Source organism: Argiope bruennichi, chromosome 6, assembly GCF_947563725.1.
Source record: "Argiope bruennichi chromosome 6, qqArgBrue1.1, whole genome shotgun sequence".
NCBI classification, from domain to species: Eukaryota; Metazoa; Arthropoda; class Arachnida; order Araneae; family Araneidae; genus Argiope; species Argiope bruennichi.
The window spans coordinates 32,635,174-32,651,082 of NC_079156.1; the positions used below are offsets into that span (position 1 = coordinate 32,635,174).

Genomic DNA, 15,909 nt, shown 5'->3' on the forward strand with positions numbered 1-15,909 from the left:
TAGTTTTATCTTAAATTATTCCTCGTTAATTTCATTCTAAAATTTTCTCTCATTTCCTTACCCAATTCTTACTTTTTCATATAATTATTTCTAACACGCGCTCTAGAAAATGGATGACTATTGCATTTTCTCACGCTTCGAGCGCAGGGATAAATATCCCTAACACCCACACATATCTTTCAAAGATACCCAAGATTCCCTTGCCTTAATCGACACGTGGTAAAGAGATCCCTATCAGAATCTCATAGCAATCCCATTGAAGAACATTTTTTGCTCTGCTGTCGCGATGTAGACTGACGAGTCGTCTTATTGCTTCTTCCGTGCACTTAATATGCTTCCCATGTGAAATTAAATTTATTCCCAAATGTTTCTTCTTTTCGGCCAAGCATCTGCAAAATTATGTTTACACGCACGCTAGCGCGCACACACACATACACATATATATACAGAATGTAAGCGTAAGCGCGTAAGTTCTTTTAAGACCTTTAAATTATGAATGGTCTCTTGTATAGCAAGGAAGTAATGTATTTGAAGTAAAGTGATTATGCTAAGTTTATTGAAACACGTTACCGTCCTTTCGCGATGAAATAAGAAAGTCCCCTCCCCCTCAAAAAAAAATGAAAAAATGTAGAAATGTCACCTAAAGGTCCAGTTAGAAAAATATTGATAAAAATTTTGAGCATTCCATAACTTGATAATTGGTTCGTCCTATAATTGACCCCCCTCCTCATACGAGTGCTTTTTTCAGATTTTTTTTAAATACTTTTGTTTACTTTCTTCGTTGCTTAAATTTTACTTCGTCGTTGCTTAACTCGGAAAAATGATAACACCGGATATACATTTCTCAATTTCAGTTTTCCTTTTATTAAAGTCATAGAAAGTTCATAATTTTTAATTTTACAGATGACTTCATGAAAATTTTCATTGTTTTTTTTATTATGATATAAAGTAGATTTTTCTAACTGAACTTTTTGGCTGATCTCCTTTTTTTTTTATTTCCTTATTTCCTCTCTAGGGGCGCTGTAAAGTGCCTCGAGGAATTTAGCATAATCACTTTACTACAGGTACACTTTACATCAATACTTTACTACAGGTTTCCGGCTATAGGAGAAGCAGTTTTGATTTTAAAAGGCTTAAAAGAATTTTATCGGCCACTTTGTATGTATCTATGAAAATTAGAGGAAAAGCTTCATTCGAAATATATATCCTCAAAAATATTTCTGACAAAGTTGTCATTGTACTTTGGAATTCATTGAGAATCCTGTATAAAGTAAAATGACACCATTTAATGTTGTAGGATAACGTGAAATAACTTGCAATATGTGACTAAGAGAACATTTGAACTAATATTTTTCTTGAAACGTTCCTTATTAATAATTACTTACAAAGCTTATTTTAGTCTCTCAGTAATCCTGCAGATATCAGACAAGAGAAGTGCGGTTAACAAAAACGTTTAATAGTGCAGTTGCATAAAAAATACATTTTAATAGTAAAACTTATGTATAATGCACGGGATATTAAAAATTATATCAACTTATAAAAAAATTAAAACATTTATACTAGTTATACATGTATTCTAGAGGTATTACAGAAACATTAGAATAAAGAAATACTAATCTTCTTCTAAAGTGCATATCTTCAATTAATATATTTTTCAAAGATTTTATTACTTATTTACTAATCTAAAACTGAAATTCTATACAGAAACTTAATGTCTCAATATGGTTACCTTAATACCCTAATATGATGGTGTAAATGTGATTTTTATATGATATTTTTATAACATTAAAATATTGCTTAACAACATAATTCAAAAATAATTTATTTCAATCTTTTTTATTTTCATATTAAAATTCAAGGAACTTCTATTGTTTCATCAAATTTTAAATTGGATTTTTTTTTTTTTTTTTTTTTTTTTTTTTTTACTATGAAAGGTAAGGATTAAAAATCTTGCTTATTTGCTATCTGCAACAAAGTTTAAAAACTGATTCTAACCTTCGAGTTAGTTTCATTTTAACTTAACGAGATTCATTAAGTCAATTAATTCAGTCACTTTACATTTTTATTTTTCTAATGATTTACCGCTTAATTGTCTTCACGTCATTGTATTGAAAAGATAATCTTAGATAATTAATATTGCTCTCAGTAATAACATATATTGGGTTATCGTAAAAAATATGTCATTGACAAATAGATGCTAATTAAGACGAAAAAGAATATGTGAAAATATGAAGAATATTGTTCGATTTAAAATGATGGCAATACAGGAAAATAAATAGAAATAGATAACTGTTAGATTTAATAGTTAAATTTCGCTTATGATTTAAAAAAAGGTTGTAATTAACTGAAAGCGTAACTTAATCCCATTCATTTCTTCCTCATTAAATTTTTCCCAATTCTTATAACCACAATAAAGATGAACTTTGGAAATCGCCACAAAGCTGAAGCATAAATAGTAGAAGCAAATTACACGTAAAATATTTTTCGATTAAGGAAATATTTCAAAAAAATTCCAATTTTCGCACAAATAAATAATTTTTGTTATACTATTACTTAAAAATGTATTTAATTATTATGATTATATAAAATTATAAACTTCAAAAAACAATAGCATCAAAAATTATTTCACACAGCCCGTCATGTGAAATATAACATAAGCAATTTAGTAAATAATCAATATTCCTTTATCAGAAAGTAAGTAAATGAGTATACTTTAATTTATTTAATAATAATTTTAATATTTCAGTATACAGACACATTATAGTCCTAATATTCTGTAATTCATAAAATATATATTTTAAGAAATTTAATTATATGACGCCTAAACTAATAAAGTTTGAATCGAACTTCCTGAAATCCGTAACTGAATCCTATATTTTGACAAAAAAAAAAGTAGTATTTTCAGTTTATTCAGTAAATATATTACAATTTATTAAATAATAATTGCGAAATTTCCGTGAGAATATTTTGAAATTTTCTATGCTGAACACTCCCGCAATATAATATTTCATTTGTTTTATATATTGCCAACAATATATGAAATATATTCGGCAATGTATGAAGTACTACAAGCAGCATAAACAAGCAAAATGTACAGCATATGCAACAAAACATTAATAAATAAAATTAACTTGTGAAAGCTCTTATCCTTTTTATATTTATTAAAAATATTATTATTTTTTAAATTCTAAATAACCAGGTTATGATAAAAAAAATTCTTTTAGAAATAAATAAATAAATATACATTTTAAAAAATTCAACAGAACATATCATAGCTACTTTAAAAAAAAAATTTAGATATAAAGAATTAAACGTTTGAGTAATTTTCTTTTCTTTTTTTTGTTTTAGTTGCTCTTTTAACAAATTCACCTAATTATTCAAGAAGCATTCTAATAATTCTTTTTTCAACGTAATTAAACGCTTCAACTGTATCGAAATGTCAGTTCTGTTGACCTCGAATTACGTGGAACAAAACTACCTACGGAAGAAGGAAAGGAGAAAAAGAAAAGAAACGAGACAATCAACTTGAAACCCTGTAACCTTGTTCCGCTCGGTTGAGAAAATAATTCAGTTTTTCGATCAAAAATAAATATTGTTTCAGCTCGCATTACGTCCTTCTAGGACGATTGCCAGAGAGCGTTTCTTGTTTATTTTACATAAATTAGTGACTCAGATTCATATCAAATTAAACACGTTTTATTTCTTTGTGGAAGCACGCGAATAATCGTTTGGCGATAGGAAGTTTTCCTGACGTTTTGTTATGGTCTTCGAAGCTGAGTTACTATTCCTAATCTTTCTCAAAACTGCAGTGGGTGTTCATTAAATGATCTGTGACGATTTTTTTCGGAGTAAAGGCTATGCTCTTTTTTGTTATTATTTTAAAGAGGTATTTATCATTCTGGAATGTTCCGAATGAATTGCGCTAAGCTCTGCAATTTCTTTGAAGATTTTACTCACACATTTTTACTGTTTCTACACAATTAACATACATTGAAAAAAAAAATTTTTTTCAGAAATATCTTTTATCGTGTTAGGAATTACATTCAACCAATATCCGTATCAAATAAATCACATTAAATTTATTCATTTATTTAAATTTTTAATTGTTTTAATTATAAAGAGCATTCATAAGAGAAAAATAAATAATTGCTTTGTTGGAAGCTTATCAAAACATTTTCTTTGAATCTTCATAGTTGAATTACAGTCAACTTTTCACTAAATATAGCAGATGTTTTGGAAACATATCTAAACATTTTGAATGGCATCGGCATTTTCTCGAAATATTTGTATTATTTTAGAAACATGAACTGTTTTCTCTCTTTGCTTCAGCAAACAAAGCCCACGGTTCTTGAAATCCTAATTTTATTCCAGATTTTTGCTTGCACCTATAGATTCTAGAAGAAAAACAAAGTTTTTATAATTTCAAAACTGGACACTTCTTGTTGTAGATGTTTCAAGTTTTATATATATAATATAATATAATTCAAATTCAGTGTATTGTGTAAAGTCAGACTTTATGAATCAAAAAATAAAAGAGAGCAAATAGAATTATTTCAATATTTCTCAAATAAAGGAGTAATAAAATAAGAACTGACCGCAGTTATGCAATTGGAAATGAACTTCCATTTTATGGCTTTCTCGCTTACTATCGAAAACTTCTGTATCTTTTGGAAAAGAGGGAACATCTCCAATCTGTCTCTCAACAAACTACTTACAACAAAATAAATAACCTAAGATTAAAGTAGTTTTTTACTATATTACGAAAGCCACAATATTTCATAATGGGCAATTCGTAAATAATATATTTTACATAACTGTCTATTTTTGATTAAGCCTAAAAATGGCTGGGTAATTTTTGTTTATTCTTCACATTTATTTAAAAATAATAATACGAAACATTAAAATTTATCTTCCAAATATTTGAATTTAAACTTTGTTTCAATTTAATTTAAAGGTTTAGGTTTTCTTTCAGTTTTTCATGCGCTCCAATTTCATTTAATAAATTTGTAGAATTAAAACAAAAAAAAAGTAAGACGCATTTTGTAAACCTTTTATGTACTTTGTTACGTTGACTGAGCTATCAAAAAATTTCCATCATTGAAAACTGTACTTGATTAATAATAGCATAAAAAAACTCAAAAGTGCTCTTTTCTCAACTTGCTTATATGTTTTAATATCAATAAATTGTTACAACAAGAACTTTTATAATTACAAATCATACTGTAAATAATAAATCAAATATAAACTATATAATATTATAAATGTTATGACATTACAAACATCAGAAAAAAGCATTACATACTTTATTACAAGTATAGAAAATTGGAAATAAAATTTGAAGTTAGAAAATAAAGGATAAGAAAATATCCTTTGTCTTTGAAAGTAAAATTTTTCCATAAGTAAGTACTATATTAGTGTTAATTTTCAAATGCATAACTGATTCATAAAAATTCTAGAATCATAAAATCGAATGAACTCATTTATTTAAAGGTACAAAACAACTATTAAAGTATTTTTATTACGGCTATCAAATTTATTTATTATTATTGATTAATTGCAATCATTGAAAAATAATTTAATAAGTTATTACCCATCAACTTGATGCAATAAGAGCTTACAAATGATTAAAATTTAATGAACCAAGAATTTTTTTATTCTTTTAGCAAAGTGTTTTGATATTGTTAAAGACTTAAAAGCCCTACAAAAAAGGGTTAAATGTTTTTATTTCACGTCAAATAAATATAAAACTAGAAACGTACCGTTAAAAAAATATCGAATTTTCAATCTTATCTCAGAAATATAGGAGATTTCCCATTGATTACGATAATGCAAATATAGGTTTTTATAGCCTTGAACTCATACATTAATTATTAAAGTACAAGCAACAGAAGCTTGTATAAAAAATACCGTTTTTTCATATTTCTTTTTGAAACATGTTTTTTGGCAAATTTTTGTATGGATAGACAAAAACACTTTAAACTTTATAAATATGAAATTCTGTCCTGTTATGCATCCTATTTTTTAATTTCAAAGCAGTAATATATCTTCAAAAGGATATATAATTTTCAATATTTATATATATTTTTAAATGACGTAAAGTTTAATCAAAACAATCAATATATATGCACTCTTATTATTACACCTTTACTACATATTTTGCTAATTTTGAAGGGATGTAGTCAAAAATGATTTCTTTGGTTTATGGATATATACCTGCAAAATAAACAAATACCTGTACAACACATTTTAAATTTGCGGTTAAAAAACAAATAGTGTAATAGAAAATATTTTAATAATAAAAATGTTACATACTTTTTATAAATGCTATAATTTACATCGGCTATAATTTTTACTTGGAAAATATCCACTTTAAATTATTTACATCTCAAAGTTTTGGCGGTTATCATTGTTGAGAACATTCATTTCCTAATTTGTAATTCTCGAAATCTTTTTTGAAACTTAAACCTTATATCTTTAAAATAAATGAAGTGAAGCATTTTAATAAATGACAAAAACTTAAAATAGCTGCTTGTCATTTATTTTAAGTTTATTTTTAAAAGTATTCTATTTAGTTGTCGGAGAAGAATTCCGTCAGGTATACAAAATCGTTCTCTTTATTTACTTGAAACTAAAATAACTAAAATAAAACCGGTGGAAATTTGATGGGAAAAGTTTATCACATTTCTTGAAATAATTATAGTAAAAAATTACCTTTCTGTGTTTGGAAATATTAATTTTAAACATCTTTAACGTCTTCTTCATTCTTATGTGTCATTTGAAAGTAACAACATTCATTGGTTTGGTTTAGTTTAGTTTAAACAGGTTAAGATCTTGTTTTGATCTATTTTAGGATACGTCGTTTTGAACCCCAGCCAGACGATAGTGTAAAATTTGAATTGGCATTGTGTCTGAACACTTTAACATCATCGTTTGTCCTCGATGATTAAGTTGCAGCCCTTCTATGCGAACAGCGAGTCTATGGTGAAGTCGGGCCTTGAGTCGTGGCCTTTTGTCCAAGAATCGTGATTCGACCACCTGGCCAGTTTTTAAGGAGGAAAAAGATAGATTTTATATCCCATGTGTAAGTAGATATTTAAATAGTTTTTTTTTTTTTTTTTTTTTTTTTTTTTGCACAAAAGAGTTTTTCAGACTGACAGTTGAGGACTAAATCTGTTCACAAATTTTTTATCTTCAATCTTTAGCAAGTATATAAAATAATTTAAAATCTACAAAATTATTAGAAACTGCAAAATACATGAACGTAAACAGCAGGAAAACGTGATGTGGAACAAAGGTTAATATAGAAATGAGAAGAAAAGGAAATATTCTATGCGAGATGCTAGGGTAGAAGATAGTTATAAAAATATTTATCAAAAATGCCGCAACTGGACGGTGTGGTCTCCCCGAAAGTTTCTCGCATACTCTGCAATAGAGATGCTATATCTGCTTTCCCCGCATAAAGTTATGGATTTGGGGCCTGCTGTGACAACAACACAAGCTCGTGAACATTTTATACATTTTAGTTATATTTGTAGTGAATAGCTTATAAGCCATTTAACAACTACGCTGCACGAGCAATTGCTTTTGTATCATGGTCATGTTACTGGACTGCGAACCACAAGATCCCAGGTTCTATCTTCGCTCATAACATACCGCTAAATATTAAAGAAAGATGACTAAACACTATGGGCACCTTTTTTTTCCGTACGAATAGAACCAGCATTAGATGCGGAACGACAACTTAATTGCAATATTTACCAAATCTCAATCTGTGTTTTTGAGTTTTCGTGTTCACGTACATACAAAAGTACAAACCAACAGACAGAAAAATCCTAAATGGGTTTGGTTCAAAATTTGATACAGAAAGATATTACAAAATTTGAAATTAAATCCTAAATCTGTGAATCAACTTTTATTTATTTAGATTCTTACATATTGTAGCTACTGGGCTCATTTGTACTTGGACAGCTGGACAGATAGTCTTCTTGTGAAACAATTTCGTTCAAAATTTGATAAAGATCAACAAATTTGGTTTAAATATCAGGTATTAAATTTCGTCGGTCTAGCTAAAACATTTTTAAGAGACATGTTCACAGAAAAACATCATTCCAAAAGTGTTTTTTTAGTACTCCAAGAGGTCTGAAACCGTGGAGGTTTGTCTAAATCTGGAAGTTAAATTTCATAATGTTTTTACAATACTTCCTTTTCTAACAAGAGAAAATAAAAACAAGATTCCCTTCCCCCCTTCTTACTTAAGACTCTGTGAACTTCGAACAGCAATATAAAAATAGGACTTCATGTGTGTATTTTCGGACGAAATGCTCCGCTGTTATAATTTCGCTTTTATTTTCAAGAGAAAATCCAGTTTCAAAAACATTCGAAGATACAAAATGGAAAGAATATCGGAGCAAACAACCTGTAGCTTAAGTAACTAATGCTACTGCATACATTAGAAAAATTTATTCAAGGTATGTTGGAAATCGGGAGTGTAAACAACCGCAAATCAAAACGCAAATCAAACGCAAAACACTTTGGGACGTGGTTCCATGGTGTAATGGTTAGCACTCTGGACTTTGAATCCAGCGATCCGAGTTCAAATCTCGGTGGAACCTAGGTTCTTTTTTGCTTCATATATATTTGAAATTTTACATCAGGAGATCAAATAATATTTTAAAAACACTTTTATATTTTAATTGTTTTTTTTGTTTGTTAGGATGGAATTTTGTAATCGATGGTTCAGTGTCTTCTTGTGATTCAAGCTTTGAAATTTTGCACAACTGCGTTTTTTCGATGACAGTACACTAGTTATATATTTTTAGAACTTAATTATGATGTTTCATTCAGCAGTTTAATTTTATAAAAATGTTGATTTCTTATGCTGCGTAATTTCGATTATTGTAAACTCTAATAAAAATAGTATATAGATATTAGAGTATTCATAATAATAAAGCGTACATTTTTAAAAGGTGGAAAATAATTTAAATAAAAATATTTTTCATATTAAGCTAATAAAAGTATGTACTTAAAAATTGTACTTGGCTGCTTTAATTATTGGAGATTTATTTCATTTCGTTCTGAAACTAAAATTTACGATTAACTTCATGATTATATATCATGTTAATCTTCCATTTTACTTTCTCCTATATGAATTGCATAAAAAAAGTATTGGAATTGACAAAAAATTCGAAATCTTGATGAATATCTTCCTTTCATTCTTGCCTGAGATTGCTATATTTCGACGAATTGCTATCTTTTAGACCTGAGTCTTAAAAGCACAGTTTTGGAATGCTTGTCTGTCGCTCTTTCCATAACACGAGAACTCATTGAGCAAGATAGATGAAATGTATATATGATGCTCAGAAAAAATTTGCAGGTTTTTATCAAATTTTCTATCATTCGCCGAAGTCTGTCAATCTACTGTCTGAGGAAAAAAGGAACAGGATAACAACAAAACACAAAGAATTCGATTAATAAAATTTGGTGCACAGGTTTAGCAATTAAAATGTACATTTGCATCAAATTTTGAATCCATTTCTTCGACGGATTAAACGCCACTACTTACTTGATGAATGAAAAAGCACACAGTTGCAAAATGAATTGATAAATCAAACTTGATACACAGTTTCAGCAAGGAAGCGTAGATCATTATCAAATAGTGAACCATATCTATCATAGCAGTATGGGCCATCATCATATCTATATATTCGCATGCACATAGATAATTGAAAAATGCAAGGAATTGAATAAATAAAGAATCTGCAGCTTAGTAGCTTACTAATGCACTATTTACATCTGTAGAGTTTGTTCAGGGTACTTCGGAAACCGGAAATGCAAGCAATCGAGAAGAAAACGCAAAGATGAGCACTTCTAGGCGTGGTTCCATGGTGTAATGGTTAGCACTCTGGACTTTGAATCAAGTGATCCGAGTTCAAATCTCGGTGGACCTGATTTTTTTCGGGGGTATTTTTTATACGAAAAAATAAATATTACCTATTTATTCAGGTTTGTTTTATCGTAAAGTCATTTTTTATATATATTATCGGAAAAATCTATATTGAATAATGTAGAAAATCCAGTTTAGGAAAATGACCTTTTACAATACATGGATTTAAATCAAGATTGAAATTCCCGCTATCGGCATGTTTATTTCTTTTAATTTTCATATTAAAATTTATATAAAAACATAGAAAGATAGATAAAAAAGCAATTTTAAAAATGTGTATTTGTGTATGAAGGATACCCGAGACATCAAAATTAATAAAAATCAAGAGATCTGACGATCATAACACTTTCTTAACGTATTCTTTAAGAATAAAAATTAATGAAAAAAGGAGGTATACTATTTCAAATAGTCAAAAATGATTGTAAAGCTTTCTTGGTATTTTTATAGCACGTGATAAAAATTAAAACTAGAGAAAGTTTTATCTTCATAATTTACCAGACTCTCGCCTTTTCCCCTTACCTTTGAAATAAGAGTTGCAATAGCGTAGTGGTTATGTCTCAATTCTGGGGCCATAGGGCGCTATGTCCAAAACCTGATTTCTCTGAATATCTCTTAGGCTGTACTACCTAAATCTTATTTTATTGACCAAATGTTTACTCGCTGGTTTGGTGCTGAAGCTTGGAGAGATGGGAAGATCTCATATGTCCTCCTTATATAACCTGGCAGGGCTTGAAAACTACCAAAATATACCTAATATGGTTTTTAAACGGGACGTTGATATAATTAACCTTTCTTTCGAAACCTTTTCTATATGTATTTGTAAAAGTTGATATTATGAAGGCCGAATTATTATTGATGTAAAATTATTTATTAAATTTATAGATGTAAAATTATTTTTAGCAATGATTTTTCCCTTTAATTTTAAACTTATGACATTAGAGCGTGCGACATGCGTGAAAAGGATTAAAAAGGGAATAATCAAATAACTTAGTGACCATAGGTAAGAGCAAGTTTCAAAAATAGAATAAGTATAATCACACCGTGTTGGCAAATATAATTTAATATAATGACTTATTTAAGATTATTAAATCACTTAAATTAAATATGATTAAAAATTAATCATATTTTCACTCTTAGTAAATAAGGTTACATTACTTTATCAGTTCTTAAAGATGAAACTAATCACTTTTAATGTATAAAAAGTATATCAGCTTCATTTAAGAATTAAAAGTTATCGGTCACGTGAGAAATGACGGAATAAAAAGAATGAAAGTGAAGCAAGTTATTGTAACGGAACGCGTCATGCTGACTAACCGTCGGTTATTAAAAATTATTGCTATCTACAACAATTGCGTAGAAACTCAGAAGCCACGTGTCATACACATAATACAAACAAAAATGAAATACGAACGACGTCGCCTCCTTTATAGCCTTTACGCATTGCTCATTTTATTCGGGATCTAGAAAGCTGAAATATTACGTATAAGTCGGTCAAAGGGTCAAATAAATTATTTTCATTAATTTATGGAGCCTATGGCAAATTTTAATTAAAGATATTTAATTTTTTTTTTTTTTGGGGGGGGGGGTGTCTTAGAAGATAATTCAAATATTTAACAGCAATTTAGAACAAGAGTTTCCAAAATGCCGGTCTTGAAAAAAAATCTTGGATTCATATATGGTTTTTCTATAATTTGAAAAAATATTGTATGAGATTAAAATCTTTATCAGTCACGCATTTGATTTATTTTTTGAGGGATTATTTTTAGTTAGTGCTTATTTTCTCTTCATAAAAGATCTTTTTAGACCCATAAAGCCTCGTTCGCAAAAAAAAAAAAAAAAAAAAAAAAAGTGACCAACTTATTATTGAAAAAATTAAATGAGCGGAGGATGAAGTGGGCGGCTATAGATCCAATTTCTAAAAAATTATTTAAGTGTTTAAAAAAAAAAAAATTTTTTCTTTTTTGAAAAGTAAGACTGAATCGATAAAATGATAAATATGTCGTGATTATTCCTTACTTGACAAATAAACATAAGGAATAGTTGAATGACTGTCGTCAAGATAGCAGGAAGGCGGAAACCTAGGTGACTTTCAATGACCATCACCGGTCACGGTATAACTTCTCCCATAAGAAAGTCTCGTAATGCAAATTAAGACAACTTGATCCCATAACTTTAATGTACCAAACGGGAACCAACCACCATACTAGAAGTTTCTCATTCCATCTGTGATAACCTTGATGGTATTCCCAATAAAATAAAAGCATAAATGATCCCTACCCTATCTAGTCACAAGTTCACTGAATGATCTTCAAGACTAGCAATACGGGCCTAGTGACAGAGACAAAACGGTTATTACTGGTCCACGCCTTCGTCTACAGAATAAGGCACTTCTAATCATCTGTGATATGACCAACACATTATTATCACAATATCCGTGGAAGAAATGAGAATCGGTGGTTCAATACAGAATGACTATCACCGACCCATTCCTCATCTCTCGAAAGAAGAACTTACATACGGCCAATACATCACCATTGTTATATCCTCAGGTCAAATACAAAATGGCCTTCAAAAATGGCCATGCCACTTACCAAATTAAGTACTTTTCGTAATCGGCCATGCGACCAACACACCACCGTTGCTATATCCTGAAGTTAAATACAAAATGACCATCAAACGGCCCGTGCCATTTGCCAAAGTAGGTACTTTTCGTCATCGGATATGAGGCCAATACACCATTATTATATCCTCAGTTCAAGTACAAAACGACAATCAACGACCCATGTCATTTGCCGAAGGAGATAATTTTCTTTATCAGGTATTTGGCCAACATAGTACCATTACTTTACCCTTAGGTGAAACGAGAGCCTACATACTGAATCAGGCTGGCTCGTGATGTTTTTAAAAGTTGAATCCAAGGAAATATTAGCAATTCTTAATCTTGGAGGAGACCATACTTCATACTTTAAATTGTAAGAAGAATTCACTGTAATTGGAAGCCAATAATTGATTTCTAATCTCTTAATAATAGTCTTCCTATTGTAAAAAATGCTCTAAATGACTGGAGCAATTATATTTTATTATTAGATACTCGTGAGTTTCGCCCCCTGTTGTCTTTCGCTCCGATACTTATGCGATATCTGTCAGGTTCAGTTAGCAAGTTTTTAAACTCCACGGGCCATTCTTCAATACTAGAAGGTTAATCTTTCCATGATGAGAACATACATTTCCCGACTGGCTTACTTCTATTCAAAATTCGAAGCCCTACAATGATAGCATTAATAGCTTATATCTCCAATATCTAAATCAATTTTTAACATTTTGCCGCCAACTTAGCAGCATCACAATTAGTTTCTTTTTTCAAATTCTCGTTCGGTCGCTCTTTGCATTTTTCTTCATTTGATATCACTGGACGCTCCATTAACTATTTAAAAAACAATGAAAAGTTAGCATGTGAATTTCTTAGATATTCAGAGGATTGCTAGCCAAGGGACGAAAAATTTCCATTACTTGAAAAGATAAACAAAACAGAAGGCTCTTCATTAGTGTTGCCACAAATGGCGTGTCTAAAAGATGAATTAACAAATAATATTGTCTTAAAATCATTTGCTGTTAATTTAGTGATAATTAAAACTTTACTTTTCATTTTTTATCACCATCAAGTCAATATAAATACTTACTCTGACGTAATAATAATTTACATTAATTATTTCGAACAATAATGGCAAAACAAAACTTAGATATCATGAGTCAGATGACTCGCTATCTACCAATCACAACGCGAATAAAATGCAATGTTTATATACATTTCTTTTATAATATATTTATATATATTTATTTCTGGTGTATAGCCAACATCTAAATTTCATTCACCAATTAAACTACATTTTTTGGGTTTTTATGTTCATGCCTAAACAGTCACTCAATAAACGGATTAAGTTCAAGATTTGATCAGCTCAACATTTCTGATAAAATCGTCTAGCTACAAACAGACGCTCACCTACAAACAGACGTAATTTCAGAAATAATTTTTCCGATACGAGGAAAGTTATGGAAACTTCGTGTCTCAAATTTTGGTGATTATAGTAATTTCTTTGAATACTTCGTACACAAGAAAGTAATAATCTTAAATGTGGGAAAAATAGAAATAGAAAAAATTACTAAATATATAGAACAATTTTATGTTGAAGTCGAAATAGCTACTTGCATCTTTTTCCTCTAAATCGAATTCTGTTTTACAACATATTGCCTTCAATGCCAGAAACAGCTGAAATACTGTCAATATGGATACTGTATTCCAAATGATACATCTGGAAAAATATTGCCTTTTTATAGCTTGAAACTCAATATTGTGATTATATATCTGACCCTTTCTTCTGCAGATAATTTTATTCTACCTCTTATAGTTCTGTGGAACTCGAAATCAAACAATGAGTCATTTGAGTCATAAATAATACCGACGTGTCGTCCTCAACATACGTCGGTCTTTTGTGCCGGAATTGAATCGTTTATTCTGTAATCTGATTCTACATCTTGTTGATGTATTATATCAGCATGGATCTATGATTCATACGAAAATGATACTCCAAGAATGAGAAATATTTTGTAGGATGATTCTTGTCAATAGGATAGATTGAGATTTCTAAGGTGATGTAAAAACAATATGCATATAGCACAGTCAATACGATTAATCAGGGATTATTAGTAATAACCAATAATCATCAGTACTAATTGAAATTTTAGATTGATTTTTATTAATAATAATTGTCGAATAACTCAGTATTATTAATAATCGATTAATTGCATTAATCATAATATATATACTATTGCTGATGATATCGTTACAACTTCTCTGGGATATTTTTTTTACACACCGCACTTTCCTGGAATAGTCGATAAATCACCTTAGAAACAAGACGGAATGAACCCATTTTTGGGGAATAACCCATTAATCAACGTGAGATTAACCCATTTTTAACTGCTTTTTTTTAAAAATTCTTGACTGGATAAGTTATATATAAGCACAAAAAATTGTGTAACAGTATAGTTACATTCAAATTATGTTTTCTTTGAAAATATTTGATATTTTTAAGGGAATAGTGGCCTGTATTAGACAATTTTTCGAATTATTCAGTTAAGGTTATAATTTTTTTTATGTATTAAAAAATAAAAACGTGAATTTTCCTAAAAAACATTTTAAAACAAAATATGTTGTTTAAAAAAAATGCAAAAGATATATAATCTAAAAAAAATTTAAATATTTCAGGCGACTTAATTTTTAATTTTTTTAAATTTTTTTTTTCTTATTACTCAATATAAATTTATTTGGAATAAAACTGTTTATAATTTTGTAATTCGAATCAAATGCTAATTTTTTAGAACTATTTTTATGCACACATACGAAATTTTCATAGGAATGTTATGTTTTTTTTAGCTAAAATTGATTTAACCAGCTAAAAAATCTTGTAACATAAAATACATACCCTATTTTCTTTCAATGTTTGACCGAAATCTTTATTGCCAATTTCATTTAATTTCCTCAAAAATAAGAGACCTGGAACATTTCAAAGATATTTAAATCTAATTACAATATCATTTTGAGTAAAGTCATTAAAATTTAATTACTTTGTAATTTAAGATGTAATTTTCCTCTTAAATTTGAACCCTCAAAATATTTATTTTATTGGGTATATTATTATTATATTACTATTTTAGTTCAATATAAACATATTTTTTGGTGATGAAGTGATAAAAATAAAAGTGCAAGTTTGAAGTCCACTGTCCCCTTGATAAAATGTTGTAATATGATCAATAAAATCATTTCAATAAAAACACAAAAGACTGATTAAGTAACAGATAGTTACTATAACCTCTAAATTGCATATTTACATACGTTACTTACTTCGTTATAATGTAAAAGCCAAATCAAAAATATAATGCTCCAAATATGACAATTCTGTTCCGTT

General features: G+C 28.9%; 1 protein-coding gene and 1 non-coding gene across 2 annotated transcripts in view; both read left to right on the plus strand.

Annotated features, from left to right (window-relative positions):
- Positions 1-6,942: 6,942 nt before the first annotated feature.
- Positions 6,943-15,909, plus strand: part of LOC129972966 (uncharacterized) — a 102,789-nt gene continuing 93,822 nt past the window's right edge. Inside the window, exon 1 of the mRNA XM_056087295.1 lies at positions 6,943-7,081. The gene's annotated coding sequence lies outside the window, so the exon portion shown is untranslated. The remainder of the gene's footprint in view (positions 7,082-15,909) is intronic.
- Positions 8,541-8,612, plus strand: Trnaq-uug (transfer RNA glutamine (anticodon UUG)). Its single transcript has one exon. It is a non-coding gene; the product is annotated as a tRNA-Gln (tRNA).